Raw genomic sequence first — 15,754 nt, forward strand, 5'->3', positions numbered from 1 at the left:
AATAGGTCTAACAGGTAAGTGATTTTATGCTCTCCTAATTTATTTGTAGTATTATCCTTTATTTCTAAATCATGAATCCATTTTGACTATAACTTGCCTTTTGGAATGAAGTGTTGGCCTATGCTTAATTTCTGCCATACTCCTCCCCCGCCCCCACAATTTACCCAGCAATGTTTTGTCAAATAATGAATGCTTTTGGAGGCTTGGCTCTTTGGAATTGCCAAACTCTAGGTTACTACATTGCATGTTAAGTGCCTAGTCTATTCCATGGGTCCTCCAATCTATTTCTTAGACAGCACCAGATTATTTTAATGAATGGACCATCTTGCTTCATTTTTTTCATTAATTCCCTTAATATTCTAGCTCTTTTATTCTTCTAGATAAATTTTGTTATTTTTTATAGCTCTATAAGATAGTTTGGGGTGGTTTGACTGGTTTGGTACTGAACAAGTAAATTAATTTAGGAAGAATTGTCATTTTATTATATTGGCTTAACCTACCCATAAGTAATGAATGTTTTTTCCTGTTGTTTAGATTTGACTTTATTTGTGGGAAAAGTGTTTTGTAGTTGTATATATTACCCTTAACAATCATAGGGGAGGTCTATTCAAGTTGATAATTATTGGTTGGCTTCCTCAATATCAAAACTTATTGATGTACAAGCTATTTATTTTCTATTTTATGTGCTGAAAGTATTTTTAAGCCAAAGACTGAAAAAGGCAGTAAGTAATGAATAACCTTTTCTTAACAGCAAAATATAGACTCATGAGATTTCAATGATTAGTTGTAGAATAAGAGAAAATGTAGCGTTTTGAAAGAGATCACCCCAATTTTCTCAAATCCAAACACTTACCAAAAAATGTTTCTTATCATTTTTCTATATCCAAAATTTGTCCAGGAATAAGTTGTAGTGAAAGAATAATATGTTAAGAAAGTAGCAGTTTATTTATGAGAGTGAAGACTTTCTTTATTCACCCTCTATCATCCTTACAACTGCCTAGGTCTATTCTATAATACTATATTATCTACAGTTTGAAAAATTGCTTGTGGGAGGTCATCCAGCATATTCGAATGACCCCTCTCCCATAAACACATCCTAAAGCATCTGATGTGAAATATTCACATTAAAACCTAAATGAAGAAAAAACAAAGAAATTAACTGAGTAAAAACGCATGCATTTCTTTAGAAATGTCACCTCTTGGTGGTAGCTGGGTAGCTCAGTGGATTGAGAGCCAGGCCTAGAGATGGGAGGTCCTTGGTTCAAATCTGGCCTCAGACACTTCCCAGCTGTATGACCCTGGGCAAGTCACTTAACCCCCATTGCCTAGCCCTTACCACTCTTCTGCCTTGGAACCAATACACAGTTTTCTAAGATGGAAGGTAAGGGTTAAAAAAAAATAAAAGAAATAAATGTCACCTCTTCAAGGTACTAATATATCTTAAAGTGTCATAGAGTATAAGATTGGGTACAGAATATTTCATAAGGATATTTACTAGAAACTCACCCAAAATCTAAAGCCTTATATTTTGTTCAATGATTTCCTTTTTTTTTTCAATTAAAAAAAGTTTCATGAAATGGTTCTTATGATTCTGATTTGAAAACTATTTTCCAAAAGTTGTTTACAGATGCTGAAAACTTTTGTTTAGATCATTAAATCTATGTGTTTTTAATAATTACATAACTTACTCAGTTAATTGATTATGGTAGAAGCCTCAATCATGTTTACCAATCACAGTAACCTTGATTTTTTGTTCTTAAGCATCACCATGTCAGAAATCTTATAAACACTGTGTGAGGTGCTAGGAAACAATATTAGGTTTATAAATAATGAAAGATTTTCAAAATCTTCTAGTTTCATTTGCTTTAATGCTATAGTATTGCATGCTTACATATAGGTTTTTTTAGAGCATTCATTTCTTCTTTGACAACATAATAACATTCAGATATTATCATGAGTTGAAGAGTGCTGCTTGGATATGGCTGCATTTATGAACCAAAATTGCACATAAATGATTAATTAGGATGTTTAAAAATACAACTTAAAATAGTGAAGTGTGACAAAGAAACAATCATTCACATGAGCAAATAATATTTAAATATTGATAACGTTAAAATAAGAATTAAATATGTAGCCATCATTTTCACAAAAAATTGTTATGATTTTTTTTATTTTTCCCTAAGATTACCAAATAAAAATATGCTTCAATTCAATCTGATTTTTAAAAATCACAACTTGAGACATTATATTTAATTTTAGCTGTGACTCGAAAGTACTGCAGAAATTCAGAGCTATTGGCATAAAAAAGAAAAAGTATCTTATATTTAGTGTTCTAGATAACAATATAAGAAGCATTTTACTTGAAGTTTCTCAAATTTTGAAAGTAATTGCATATGCTTTCTTATTTTCTTTACGAGAAATAATCAAGAGAGAAAGAAAAAGCATATGGTAGCCATGTCAAGTACACATTCACAGAAGTCTATGCCTGTTCTGCAACAAAGAAAATATTTTCTTTCTCTTGATTTGCATTCCTGCAGTTCCTTTGCAATTTTCCCTTCTTAAGAAGAAGCCATTTCCATAGAGATTAGCAGTTTTCCAATCAAAACTAATTTAAGATAAACTAGAAGACCAGTGCTATCCTTGCCCTGGGCATAAAAACACATACCACAGGGTGGAGTAAATTATGTGACCCCTTTGTACAACACACATACTATCTATTGTTTCTCTTTTATTAAGAAGAATGAGACACAGTGGATAGAGGAGTGGAGTGTCCCTATTTACTCCAGTAACTAATTTGCCTTGTGATAGAAGAAAGTCACTTAAGCTTTCAGTACTCTGAGGCAACAATGTTTAGATTATAGACAGGATGCTGATCAGTTTAAGAAGAGAGGATGTTTCTCTATCTGGTGTCCCCTAAACTCTTAAAATCATAGAACTAAACAAACAAAAGAATCTTTCACCCTAGTCTTTAGATCATAAACCATTGTTTCAAACTAAAACTATATTTAATCCCGATGCTAATTTCTTCATTTAATGTAATCAAAAGATACAAAATCTGTAAAGTGTTCCTGCCCCACACACTAAGACCTCAATAAATGCTTTTTTCCCCTTTATCCCATTTTCTTCTAATCTGTTCATCCTTCTCTTTTATTTTTGCATTTCACATTTACATAAATTGATCCTAGAATTATTAAGTTCCTTAAATCCATTTAGAGTGAGACCTCTACTGAGTTCAAATCTAGCTTCAAATATTCATCAATACTGTGACTCTGGGCAAGTAATTTAATCTCTGTATGCCTCTGTTTCCTCATCTGAAAAATGAAGATTATAATAGCACCTATATTCCAGGGTTGTTGTAAAAATAATATTTGTGAAGCACTTAGCAAACTTTAAAAAGACCATCACTCAAGACATGATATCATTTATGGCTTATTGATGCAAGCTGCCTTTCTAAAGATCTCTAGTGAGCTATTTACTATTATTATTCATCCTTCCTTTTCCAAGAGGACCAATGACCACTCAGGGTGTTATTTTCACTCTCCAGTGAACTGGATTTAAGTGAGGCAGAGTAGCACAAAGTCCTCAGCTTTATTCTCTCATTCAAAGCCATCAAAGTCCAGTGGCAAGACAAAAAATAAGACAAATAGCAATGACCCTGGAAGTCATGGAAGTCCCTAGTTGGGACACCCCAACTAGGTTGTCAGGTGAATCAAAAGCTTTGAAATACTATATATGTATATATTTTTTTCCTCGCTCGTGTCATCCTGGTTTGTCTATTGGAAATAATATAATTATGTCTGGAGGCATTTAACTAAACACAATTCTTTGACAAAAGTTCTCTTTACAATTTCATCAAAAAAGGTTATCTACTCTCCTCAAAGAATTCTTGACAAGTATGCCAAATGTCTTCTTATTTCATAATCTGTCTCTATTTTGCAGAGGGTCCCCAACCCTGGATAGGGACAGCCTTTCCAAGTATCAGTTCAACCTACCATCATTTTCAAATTCTTTTCTATTTCCTAAATTATCTAGAAGACATATAAGCACTTTTATTTAATCTGACTTTTTTTGCTTTGAATTAGATCACCATGGGCTCTTGAAAATTATTATGAAGTGCTTTTTCTTAATACCAAATGTCTCTTTTTCTATATTTTGATTTCTGTCTTACCTCTGTCCCATCTTCCATCAGAATCTGCTGATGACCTCTGCCTCAAATGGTTTATTGGATTTTGGTGAGTTAGACATTATCATATCTAGCCTAAACCAACCCTACCTGTCTCTACTCATCTCCCCAGAATTCTAACATCTCTTACTCATCCTTTTCCATTGCCCATTGAAAGAATAATCATTAACATTCCCAATCATGACAGAGACTTTTAATTAGTTCACTTTGGGCTCCACAAAACAGTCCTTAAATTTCTAGACTGAAGCACCCCTCTTGGTCCACTGCTCTGTTAGACTGGCTGCATTTATTATAATATAAACTTTTGGATGGCAAAAAGTGATTTGCTTTTTGTACATTTACCCCCACTATTTAGCACAGAGCCTGGGATGTTGTAAGACAAGAGAGAGTAATTAGATCTCTCAATTTCATTAATACTGAGAATTTCTAGGCAAGAGATCTTTCTTTCCCTATTCAAATGAGGACCTTTTCTGCAACTTTTAGTAACAGAGATATGCCTAGAGCACTGAGATGTTCAATGGACTTAATCAGAGTTACTCAAGCCCACAATGTTTCAGAAGAGGGACTTGCACTTACTTCTTCATAACTTTAAGAGCAGCTCTCTAGTGACTATGCCATTTTACCTCTTAACACATAGTAAGTGTTTTTCCATTCATTGCATTATTCCATACATTGATTCATTGATTCATGTGATTTAGGTCTAAGAAGCCCTGAACTAGGATTTATGAGACCAGAATTTTCACCCTGATTCTACCCCTCGTTCTTGTTATAAAACCTCTGTGAGTCTCAGTTACTTTGCCTTTAAATGAAGAGTTTGGACCCAGTGACCTCTAATACCCATTCCACAGCTAAACTGATTGTTACTAATATTTCATATTATATACATGTTAGAAATGTATTTATGGATTAATCTCTATTGTCATTGGAGTGAATAACAAGTTTGCTACTCCAAACTAGAAAGTCAGCTATTATTTTTTTAAATGCTTAGTTGAATTCATTGTTTTTTTGTTTTGTTTTGTTTTGTTTGTTTTTTGTCTTTGCTTTTGAGTGAGAATGGGACAAGAAATTCTAAGAATGATCCGGGACAGTTGGCAACATTATAACATGAATTTTCCAGAAAACATAATAAATAAAGAAGTAGTTTTCATATTGCTCTGAAGTTGATGTTTCATATAAAATAACATGCATACTCTATTTTATCCATGTATGAATTAAAGGAACAAGTTGGTGGGGTCCCAATGAAAGTACTCCAATATTTCAGGGACTGTCACTCTTGGGTGATGATTTCCAAATGAAGCAGTAGGTAGAACCTGGGGAATGGTTTTTGAACCTCCAGGAATACCTTTATAGTTCATGTTCATATCTGGATTCCAAATAGTCCTCCACATCACTTCCAATTATTTCAACTCCTGTCACATTAGCCTGATCTATTGGAGAAGGTGGCAGCATGCATTGCACCACAATCATTCAGTTACTTGCTATCTGTCAGTATCTGATATGAGCTTATTGTATCATGACAAAACGAAATTACTTTTCAGAAGTTCAGCACATTTAACAATCCCATTTCATAATACTGAATGGCATTTTTATGTTCCATGAGAAAATATTGCTTTACATCTTTTTTCTATTAGCTCATAACGTTGAAATGCTATGATAATCCTTGCCATGATAAAGAAAAAGAATGAGTGGACATGTCATTGTTTTCATATCCAAAGGACACATTTATTACTTCTCTTAGAACTAACTAAGCAGCGTCATGGTTAATTGATTGAGATAGGAAAGAAATCTCAGTTATCTGGGTGAAGTGGGTGATGTGAATTTTTAGCAAATGAAATATTACAGAATGCAACTTCAAATCTAGTAATAAAGAATGAATGAATAAGATCTCCAAGGGCTGAAAGAGTGATAAAAAAAAAAAGTCCATATCCTTCCCTCATGGGAGAAGCCTTTAGATACTCCATTGAGTCACTTTTGATACCTTTGATGTACAGCCATTGACATCTCTTCCAAATCACAAATTCTGACCTACAATTCTCCTAATCTTAGTAAATGTTTTATATTCAATTTAGTCCTTTTTTTATTTTGCTTTGCTTTATTTCTTGATGCCTAACACACAATTATACATGCATATTTATATATATATATATACATATATACGTATACACACATATAAAGTAAAAAGTTACAAGTGTATGAGCTACATAGAGCTTTCACTTACTTTCAAGAGGGAAAAAGTCAGTCAGAACCAATTCACTAAATGTTTCTGTTAATATAGGCACCATTCAACCATAGTGCCCCAACGCTCTCCCAAGAAGAGGCGAGTATGTTACATAATTTGTTTCTGGAATCAAGATTGGTGTTACTTTTTGTTTTGCATTATTGACATTGTGTAAAGCCATCTCTCACTTCATCAGTTTTTATTATTGGTCTATTATTTCCATATTTTCATTGCACTTTATATTATTATATAATATTAAATGCCACTTGTATCACCATTCCTTAATAATCAAGTACTCATGTTGCTTTGTTTTTTTTTTTAATCTTTTGATAGCATGAGTAGCCTAGCTCTGAACATTCTACTATTAGTGTTTCTTTTCCTCATTGGACTATGTGAACAGTTACGAGTTTTCTGATTGAAACAGTGTGAAGAGTTCAATGATTTTTCTTCTGTGGCTCCAAATTTTATTGTAGAATAGTTGAACAAATTTATAGAAGTAACAAGTATATTTGTCTTACTGCATCATCAGAATTAATTGTTTCTCTTATTATGTATGCCAGTTTCCCAGATATGAGGTAAATCATTGGGCTTTGTTTCAATTTGCTTTTTTCTTATTCAGAGCAATTTATTTTTTTATTTAAAAATTATATAAATCCTTACCTTCTATCTTGGAATATTGATTCCAAGGCAAAAGTGTGGTAAGGGACTAGGCAATGGGGGTTAAGTGATTTGCCCAGGGTCACACAGTTAGGAAGTGCCTGAGGTCATATTTGAATGCAGGACCTGTTGTCTCTGGACTTGGCTCTCAATCCACTGAACTACCCAGCTGCCCTCCCTCATAGCAATTTAGTACAATCTGTCATCATAGCTATTAGTAATTTAGAGATTTTTAAAAACTTTGTTCATATCTTTGATTATTACCTATTGATGAATATTTCTTAATCTTATATATTTGTGTCAAATCCTCAAATGATGGAATACTCAAATGTTTATCTGAAATATTTATGAAAATATTCCTTGATTAATATTTTCACTTCTGATTCTTGTTGAATTAATTGCTTAAATCCTTGCCTCCCATTTTAGAATCAATATTATGTGTTGGTTCTATGGCAGAACAATGATAATGGGTGGGCAGTGAGGGTTAAGTAACTTGCCCAGATCACATAGCTAGGAAGTGGCTGAGGCCAGATTTGAACCCAGGACTTCCCATCTCCAAGCCCAAATCTCTATGCACAGAGTCACCAAGCTGCCCCCATTTGCATTAATTTTATGACTCATATGCTATTATCTCATGTTTTCTTACTTCAGTAGCAAAACTCCTAGAAAAAGCTTTTTATATTCATTTTTTTCCACTTCTCCCCTTGCCACTTGCTCTTTAACTATTGCAAGTTAGCACTGAACCTCATATGCAAAGTAGTTTCTTCCAAGCTATTAAGAATTTCTTTAGGGAGTCAAGATGGCCACTTAGATGTCTAGACCTCTGTGAAAACCCTTCCACACCAGTCAAAATTAAAGTGCTTCCAGGGGACAGAAAACCATATCTAACAACAGGATAGAGCTGGGCAACCCCCCTGCTTGATTCAACTTAAAAGGAAGGCAGAGAAGCCTGAATTCTGGGTTTATGGAAAAGGAAGAAGGAAGGTCCCAGGACCCCTCCCTCACCTACTGTGCTGAGTCTCCCAAAGTTGCTGGAATGTTGAGTCAAGGGCTTTAGCCCCAAGGGAGTCCCTTACTGCCACAGTTGTGCCAGTTTCAGGACTCTGACCACAGCCAGCGGGGAAGCATCTAGAGGAGCTGTGCACCCTAGACATAGCCACTACTCCCCATCTTGAACCTAACTGTTCCAGGTTTTGGCCTCAGGGCACATCTAGTTCCTCAGATCAACTCCACCCCAGCTTAGTCTATCAATAGGGCAGATAAGAAACCTTCAGGGGGACAAGGAAGCTCAATATCCAACACCCTCCTATCACTGATTGTGACTGAGTTGTATGCTGCCATAAGAATCCTGCTGACTCCCAGGGAGAAGGCTGCAATTGATATAGAATACCTTGATAACAGTGCAGGAAGCAAAGCTCCCTTCAACCTCCACACCTTCACCTTCAGTTTCAGCTTCTGCTGCCACCTGGGAAAGATTCATACAGCCTAATCTAGTCTAATCAGCAGAACAAAGAAAAAGTCCCTTCAGGACGCAATAGCCCAAACTCATAGATCCAGCAAATAATCAGAGGAGCAAGATTAAAGCCAATGACAAGGGGCAAAGAAGGAAAAAAAATATGAGTAAACAACAGGAAAAGAAAAAAGAAATTACAATCAATAGCAGGTAATGAACAAAGAGCAAATGGAACAGAGGAGGACCAAGGACCAATGAGAAAATATGCAGAAACTCCAGCAAATTGGACAAAAGCTTTGGAAGAACTCAAAACACAATTCAAAAAACATTTAAGAGAGCCTGAAGACAATTGGGAAAAGAATTTAAAAAGCAAAATACATCCTCTGGAAACAGGCATATGAACTAAAACAAGAAAATAGTGTCTTGAAAGCCAGAATTGACCAGTTTGAAAATGAGGCAAAGAAAGTGAAAGATAACCTACAAAGAAAAACAGATGAGAAGGAAAAAGACAACCAAAAATCCAGGGATGAAATTCAGTCTTTAAAAATTAGAATTGAACAACTAGAAGCAAATGACTTCAAAAGGCAGCAAGAGTCTATAAAACAAAATCAAAAGAATGAAAAAAATTGAAGAAAATATGAAACACCTCATTGCTAATACAGACATGGAAAATAGATTTAGAAGAGACAATTTAAGAATTATTAGACTACTGGAAAATTATGACAAAAGAAAAAGTCTAGACATCATTGTACAGGAAATTATCCAAGAAAACTGCACCAAGAGCTAAATGAATTGTACAAAAAAATCAAGCTATTTATTCTCCAATTGATAAATGGACAAGGGACATGAATAGGCAATTTTCAGTTAAATCAAAACTATTAATAAGCACATGAAAAAGTGTTCTAAATTTCTTATAATCAGAGAGATGCAAATCAAAACAACTCTGAGGTATCACCTCACAACTAACAGATTGGCTAACATGACAGATATGGAAATACTGGAGGTGATGTGGCAAAGCTGGGACATTCATGTATTGCAAATGGAGTTTTGAATTAATCCAATCATTCTGGAGGGCAATTTGGAATTATGCCCAAAGGGCACTAAAAGATTGTCTGCCCTTTGATCCAGCCATAGCACTGCTGGGTTTATTCAGCAAAGAGATAATAAGGAAAAAGACTTGTACAAGAATATTCATAGCTGCTCTCTTTGTGGTGGCAAAAAAATTGGAAAATGAAGGGATGCCCTTCATTTGGGGAATGGCTGAACAAATTGTGGTATCCGTTGGTGATGGAATACTCTTGTGCTCAAAGGAATAATAAAGTAGAGGAATTCCATGAGAACTGGAATGACCTCCAGGAAATGATGCAGAGTAAAAAGAGCAGAACCAGTAGAACACTGTACACAGAAACTGATATACTGTGATAAATCAAATGTAATGGACTTCACCATTAGTGGCAATGCAGTGATCCTGAACAACTTGGAGGGATCTACAAGAAAAAACACCATCCACACTCAGAGGAAAACCTGTGGGAGTAGAAACATAGAAGAAAAACAACTGCTTGAATGCATGGATTGAGGGGATATGGTTGGGGATGTAGACTCTTAATGAACATCCTAGTGCAAACATCAACAACATGGAAATAAGTTCTGATCACTGTAAAACCCAGTGGAATTACACATGAGCTACAGGAAGGGGTGTGGAGAGGGAAGGGAGGGAAAATATGATTCTTGTAACCAAGAAATAATGTTATAAATTGAATAAATAAATTAATTTAAGTTAAAAAAAAATAAAGAGCACTTTGGCAACAAAAGCTGCTGTGTCCCGGGTAGTAGGAAACACTTCTGGCCATATGGTCACTTGATCCACTATGACTAGACAAAATTTATATTGTCCAACCTTTGGCATAGTGATAAAGTCAATTTGTAGGTGTTCAAAAGGTGGAGCCAGAGGACACCCATCAAAAACTATGCCAGAAAAGGTGTGTCTATTTGATTGAACACTTGGCAGATAGGGCATGCTGTACACACTTTAGAGGTTATGGTAGTTATGAAAGGGGCTCTCCATACTCTTTACACGGAGTCTATGATACCTTGGGTACCAAAGTGACCATTTTTGTGAATGGATTGGTATATTTGGTGTTAAAAATTTCTACGGAGAAGGGCTTTCCCTTCAGATGACACTCATACTCCTCTTATCTGTTTAGCCTTAAATTTCTGCTTCTGTTTTCCCACTTCCTGTTCATTATAAGAAAGGGATAAATTTAAGTCATCAATAGTTGACGATGTTAAAATTAACTCAGGTCCTTCTAGGTCCACTAGCTTTGCAGCAGAATCTGCCTGGTCATTCTCCCTATAGACAGGGTCAGTGCCACCTATATGGGTAGGTCAATGAACTACAGTTAGGGCTTCAGGGAGCTGAAGGGCAGAAAGAATTTCATTAATAATTTCTGCATTTGCTATACATTTTCTAGCTGGTGTTAAAAATCCCCTATGAAGCCATAGCATACCCACTGCTTGACATATTCTAAATGCATATCTAGAGTTTTGGAAATTGTTTCCTTCTTATCGTTGGCAATTATATAGGCATGCTTCAGATCTATCAGTTCTGCACCTTGAGCACTTATATTTGAGGGCAGTGAAGCTGACTACAGAGTGGCAGATTCTGTGACTAGAGCAGCACTAATGTAGCATATGCCATCCCTCATGAAAGAAGAAACATCAGTGAATAAGACTAATTCTGTATTATCTAAAGTAGTGTCCAGGAGATTATCTAGAGACTTCAGTCATGTACACTAAAGATTCACAAATGTACAATGGTTCTCCTGAGATTGGTCAATCAGGAAGCAAGATTGCAGGATTTAGAACTGTATAGTGTTTTAAGGTAATATTCTCATTACCTAACAAGGTTACTTCAAACCTAGCAAGTCTCTGAGAAGAAAATGCCTGTGTTCTATGTCTTAGTAACAATGCCTTGACTTCATGTGGGCACATTATGGTTAATGGGCATCCCAAGACTAAATCAACATATTTAGTTACCAATAAAGCTATGACAGCTATGCCTAAAACACGGGGGTACTGCAATAGCTACTGCAATAGCTACTGGGTCTAGCTGGACCGAATAATAAGCAACTGGATGCTGAACAGATCCCGAAGGTGGAGTTAAAACACCTGAAGCTACCCCTGTCTTTTAGTGTGTATACAAAGTAAATGTCTATTTGCAATCCTGAATGCCTAGAGCAGGGGCAGATGGGATAGCCTGTTTAAATTTTGAAAGGGCTGACAGGTGTTCCATCTTTTTGTCAGTGCTATAAGGGGCGTGGTGATTTCCCCAGAGCAAGGGATTCCCTACCTAAAAAATCCTGTTGCTCCTAAAATTGCCCTCAACTGTTTCTTAGTGGAGGGGGTGCTCAATTTCTGAATATTTTCAATGAACTTAGGGGAAATGGAGCAGGCACCAGCAGTTAAAACGAACCCTAAATATTCCACTTTGGGGAGACACCACTGAACCTTTGCCTTAGAGATCATGTGACCCCTTTTATGTAGCTCTAAAAGGAAATGTTTGCTATCTTCTTGGTATACTGTGGCATTTAGGGAGGCCAAGAGCAAATCATCTACAAACTGTATCAAATAGCTTTACTTGAACCTGATATTTTCCAAATCTTGTCTTAATATTTGTAAGAACAATATGGAATTTTCCATGAATCCTTGTGGTAACCAACACCATTTCTCCTGTGAATCTTTCCACGTGAATGCAAATATATTCCTTGTATTTTCATGAATAGGCACTGAGAAAAATGTCGAGCACTAATCTACTACAATGAAATATTTTGCTGTGCTGGGAATTGAGGAAATAATTATGGCTGGGCTGGGAACCACAGGATGTATCTTAAGGACATGATTATTTCCAGCCCTTGAAACCTGAAGAAATCAATAGACGATTTTTCCATCAGGGCCTAATTTTGTCTTTTTTACAGGTAGTATAGGTTTATCATTTTCAGATTTTCATGGAATTATTATTCCTTGCTCAGTTAATGAATTTATCACTGGGGTAATTCCCTCAATTATCTCTTTTGATAGAAGATACTGAGGAATGGAAGAAGGTGGATCACCTTTTGTTTTTATTTGAACTGGAACAGTCAATTTAAGTAGGCCAACACTGGAAGATGATGTGGTCCAGAGAGGCTCAGGTATATCAGCTGGGATTTTAAAAGTGTGAAGTTCCTTCATCTCCTGACTGTCTGAAAGAAGTACAGGTAGTAAAGTTAAGGATTCCTCAGGCAATTCCAGTAACATAGAGCTGTCTAATTTTTCATAAAAGATCTGTCCCTAGCAAATTTATAAGGGAACTAGGCATTAGAAGGAAATAATATTCTACTGATAGGGGTCCCACAGACACCATTTGAGGGGAAAGTTTTGGGACTTTTAGGGGTGACCCTGATACCCCCAATACAATACATTTAGCAAGCCAATAGAATCACATTCAGAATCAGGTTTACTCATCAAAACTGTAATAGTTAAAGGAATTGTAGATTGAAGAAGTATAAGGGATAAAGAAGGTTTTGTAACAAGGAATGGAGGAGTTGAAGGACTAGAGGGAATATGGATGCTGGTGAGGTAAAAGGAGAAAGATACCCCCTGCTGAGAGGCTATCTTTGAAAATGGGGTTCCCAAGAAATGGACCCACTCTGATAACCTGATGGGATGTCTTCTCTATTGGTTGATGTTGAAGATACCCAGAGCAGGTAAGCACAGATTCTCCTGAGGGACAAGCCTCCCCCCAGACCAAGGTTGCCTGTGTAAAGGATAATTTATAGTTGTGACCTAAACTATATTAATTATTGGTCACTATGGGATATCCCAAATAAATTACCCAAGTCAGCTGGAAACTTATGGTGATTTTAATTAATATAGAGGAAAGAAATTAAGAAAGAGAGCAAGAGAGGAAAAGAGTTAATTTAAACTGCTCTGGCTCAGGCTGAGCTAGGCAGGAGTTCAAGGCCTTGGCCAAGGGGGCCTCCCCTGAGAGCCAAGGGAAAAGGGAGTCAGTTTTATCACTCACCACGTGACTGTCTCAAGGAAGCTATCTGAGGGAGCTCCTCCAGGCTCGAGTTCCAGGATCCAACTGGCGCCCAGGCCTGCTCATAGTAAGTCCCCAGCCAGAGCCACCTCTCTGGGAAAGAGTCGGAAGAGAGGAAGTGAGGCGAAATATATGGATATTTTTACATCACTTTCCTGTGTCTCATCTGTACCAGTGGTAGCTTAGCTTGACTTAGGACAGCTCAGAGGTCTGTCAGCTGTTTTTTGCACATGTCTATCAAAGGCCATCCTCCTCAATACTTAATCCTTAAGTTAGGGTATAGACATTCCTGATTTTGTCAGACTAAGTATCTTCATTGTTACAATAAGGAGGTAGCTAAACCCAATCTTCACACCTGGCAGGGGTCTGATAAGGGCTGTTTCTGGTTGAATGGCTGTCCTTACATCCTGCTCCCTTTATGTCCCCCTGAAATAATAGTCCTCCTCTTATCTGACTAAAGATGAAATTAATAGCAAGTTTAGATTGGGAAGGGATCAGGGTAGAAGGAATAGGGATTGCCCTATACTTTGCCACAGATTAGGTTTGATTCTCACTCAGCTTTTGAGCTTGTTTCCAGGCCTCACAGGCTGGTGGAGGGTTTCTTTTCTTCCTGTCTATGCTAATCTATGCTAGCTTTCTTAAGTTCAAAATCTTTAGCAGTAGACAGCAAAAGGAAGAAAACGTTCTGACTTTCAGAGCTAGTTGGGCCTCTCTCTTCAGGCTAGCGCCTCTAAAAACTGGCCTTAAGTTCAAGCTGTTCCCCTTAAATCCTTTTGTTTTATGACATGATCACAGGAATCCAGGTATAGCACACAGTTGGAAAAATCCAGGAAAAGAGGTACTTCTATGCAGAGACAGAGAGTGCTCCTTCCAGTCTGAGAGCCAGGGAAGAGAGAAACTTCGAGAGCAACTGCCACTCACCAAGATGCTCCTCCCCCGACCAACTGTCATCACTGTCCATCAGTCTTCACTCTAACATTCCAACTGCTGTCTTCTCCACCTCAGTGGCAGAAAATCAAGGGCTTGATTCAGTTTTCCTTTCCACAATACTGATCTAGATGCTCCAGTGTCTAAGAGGCAACCATAATATGTGTTTCCAACTTTCAGGGTTACATAAGGTTCATCACTATGGGGGGATAGATAGGAAAACTGGCATTAAAACATCAGGGTCTGAGAAATCAAAGGTTTCACTCTCTGATTCCAGGACCCTTACCCTGCCTTCACACCTTCATAAAAGTCCTTGGCTTTTCCTCTGGGATCCCCCACCCTGAGGTGCATTTTCATCCTGAGTATAGATTCCATGGACAAGCCCTGCTTTGGTTATATTGTTGTTGGGTATTTTGGAGTGGGTTATTGTTTGCTTCATTTGGATTATTATTTCTGTAATTGTTATTATTTCTAAAGTTTTTATTATTTCTATTTGCCTGAGTCCACTTCCTACAGGAAAGTTCAAATGGAAGGAAAACCTCCAATTCAAAATTCAATCATCATCATCAACATCAACATCAGCATCAAATCTAGGACCTTTCCTGCCTTTCATAGTGTGGCAATATACTATAGTCCTGGCTGCTGAGTGGGTAAGTGCATGATTGCTATCACAGGCTTATCAGACATAAATTACTTTAATCAGGCCCTGATTCAAGGACCTGTTACAATTTTATTCTTCCTTACTTAGGATTTTTACACATAAGCCTAGATATTTAATATTTCATCCAGTGGTTACTTTTTTTCTCTTTTATTTAGATTTTTGTGATGTCTTTGATATTTGTCTTTGGCAATGATTCATATACCTCATACCTCAGCAATGTATCCCTCTGTGATTTCTGTGTTTGTCAATATCTTTCTCAGGGGGGAATGTGTTATTTTGCAAACTTTTATTTCTTTTGAGAGTAATTTTAAAATGAGACTTTCTACCTCCCAGAATCCAGAGAAATGAACTGCTTACAGAAGATGCCTGCAGAGACCACATACAGCTCCAAAAGATCCTGAGTGAACTTTTGGATGTGCTGAATTGAACTTTGGGGGGTTGTGTGCATTTTTTGAATGTATTTCTTTAATGTAACATTAAATGTCTTTTCTCATATCTTGTCCCTATTAATTTATACAGCATTTTTCAACTATCTCCACCTGAATAGTATCTTAATTTCCGCTTTGTTTTTGCATGTA

This window comes from Monodelphis domestica, chromosome 8 (genome assembly GCF_027887165.1).
Source record: "Monodelphis domestica isolate mMonDom1 chromosome 8, mMonDom1.pri, whole genome shotgun sequence".
NCBI classification, from domain to species: domain Eukaryota; kingdom Metazoa; phylum Chordata; class Mammalia; order Didelphimorphia; family Didelphidae; genus Monodelphis; species Monodelphis domestica.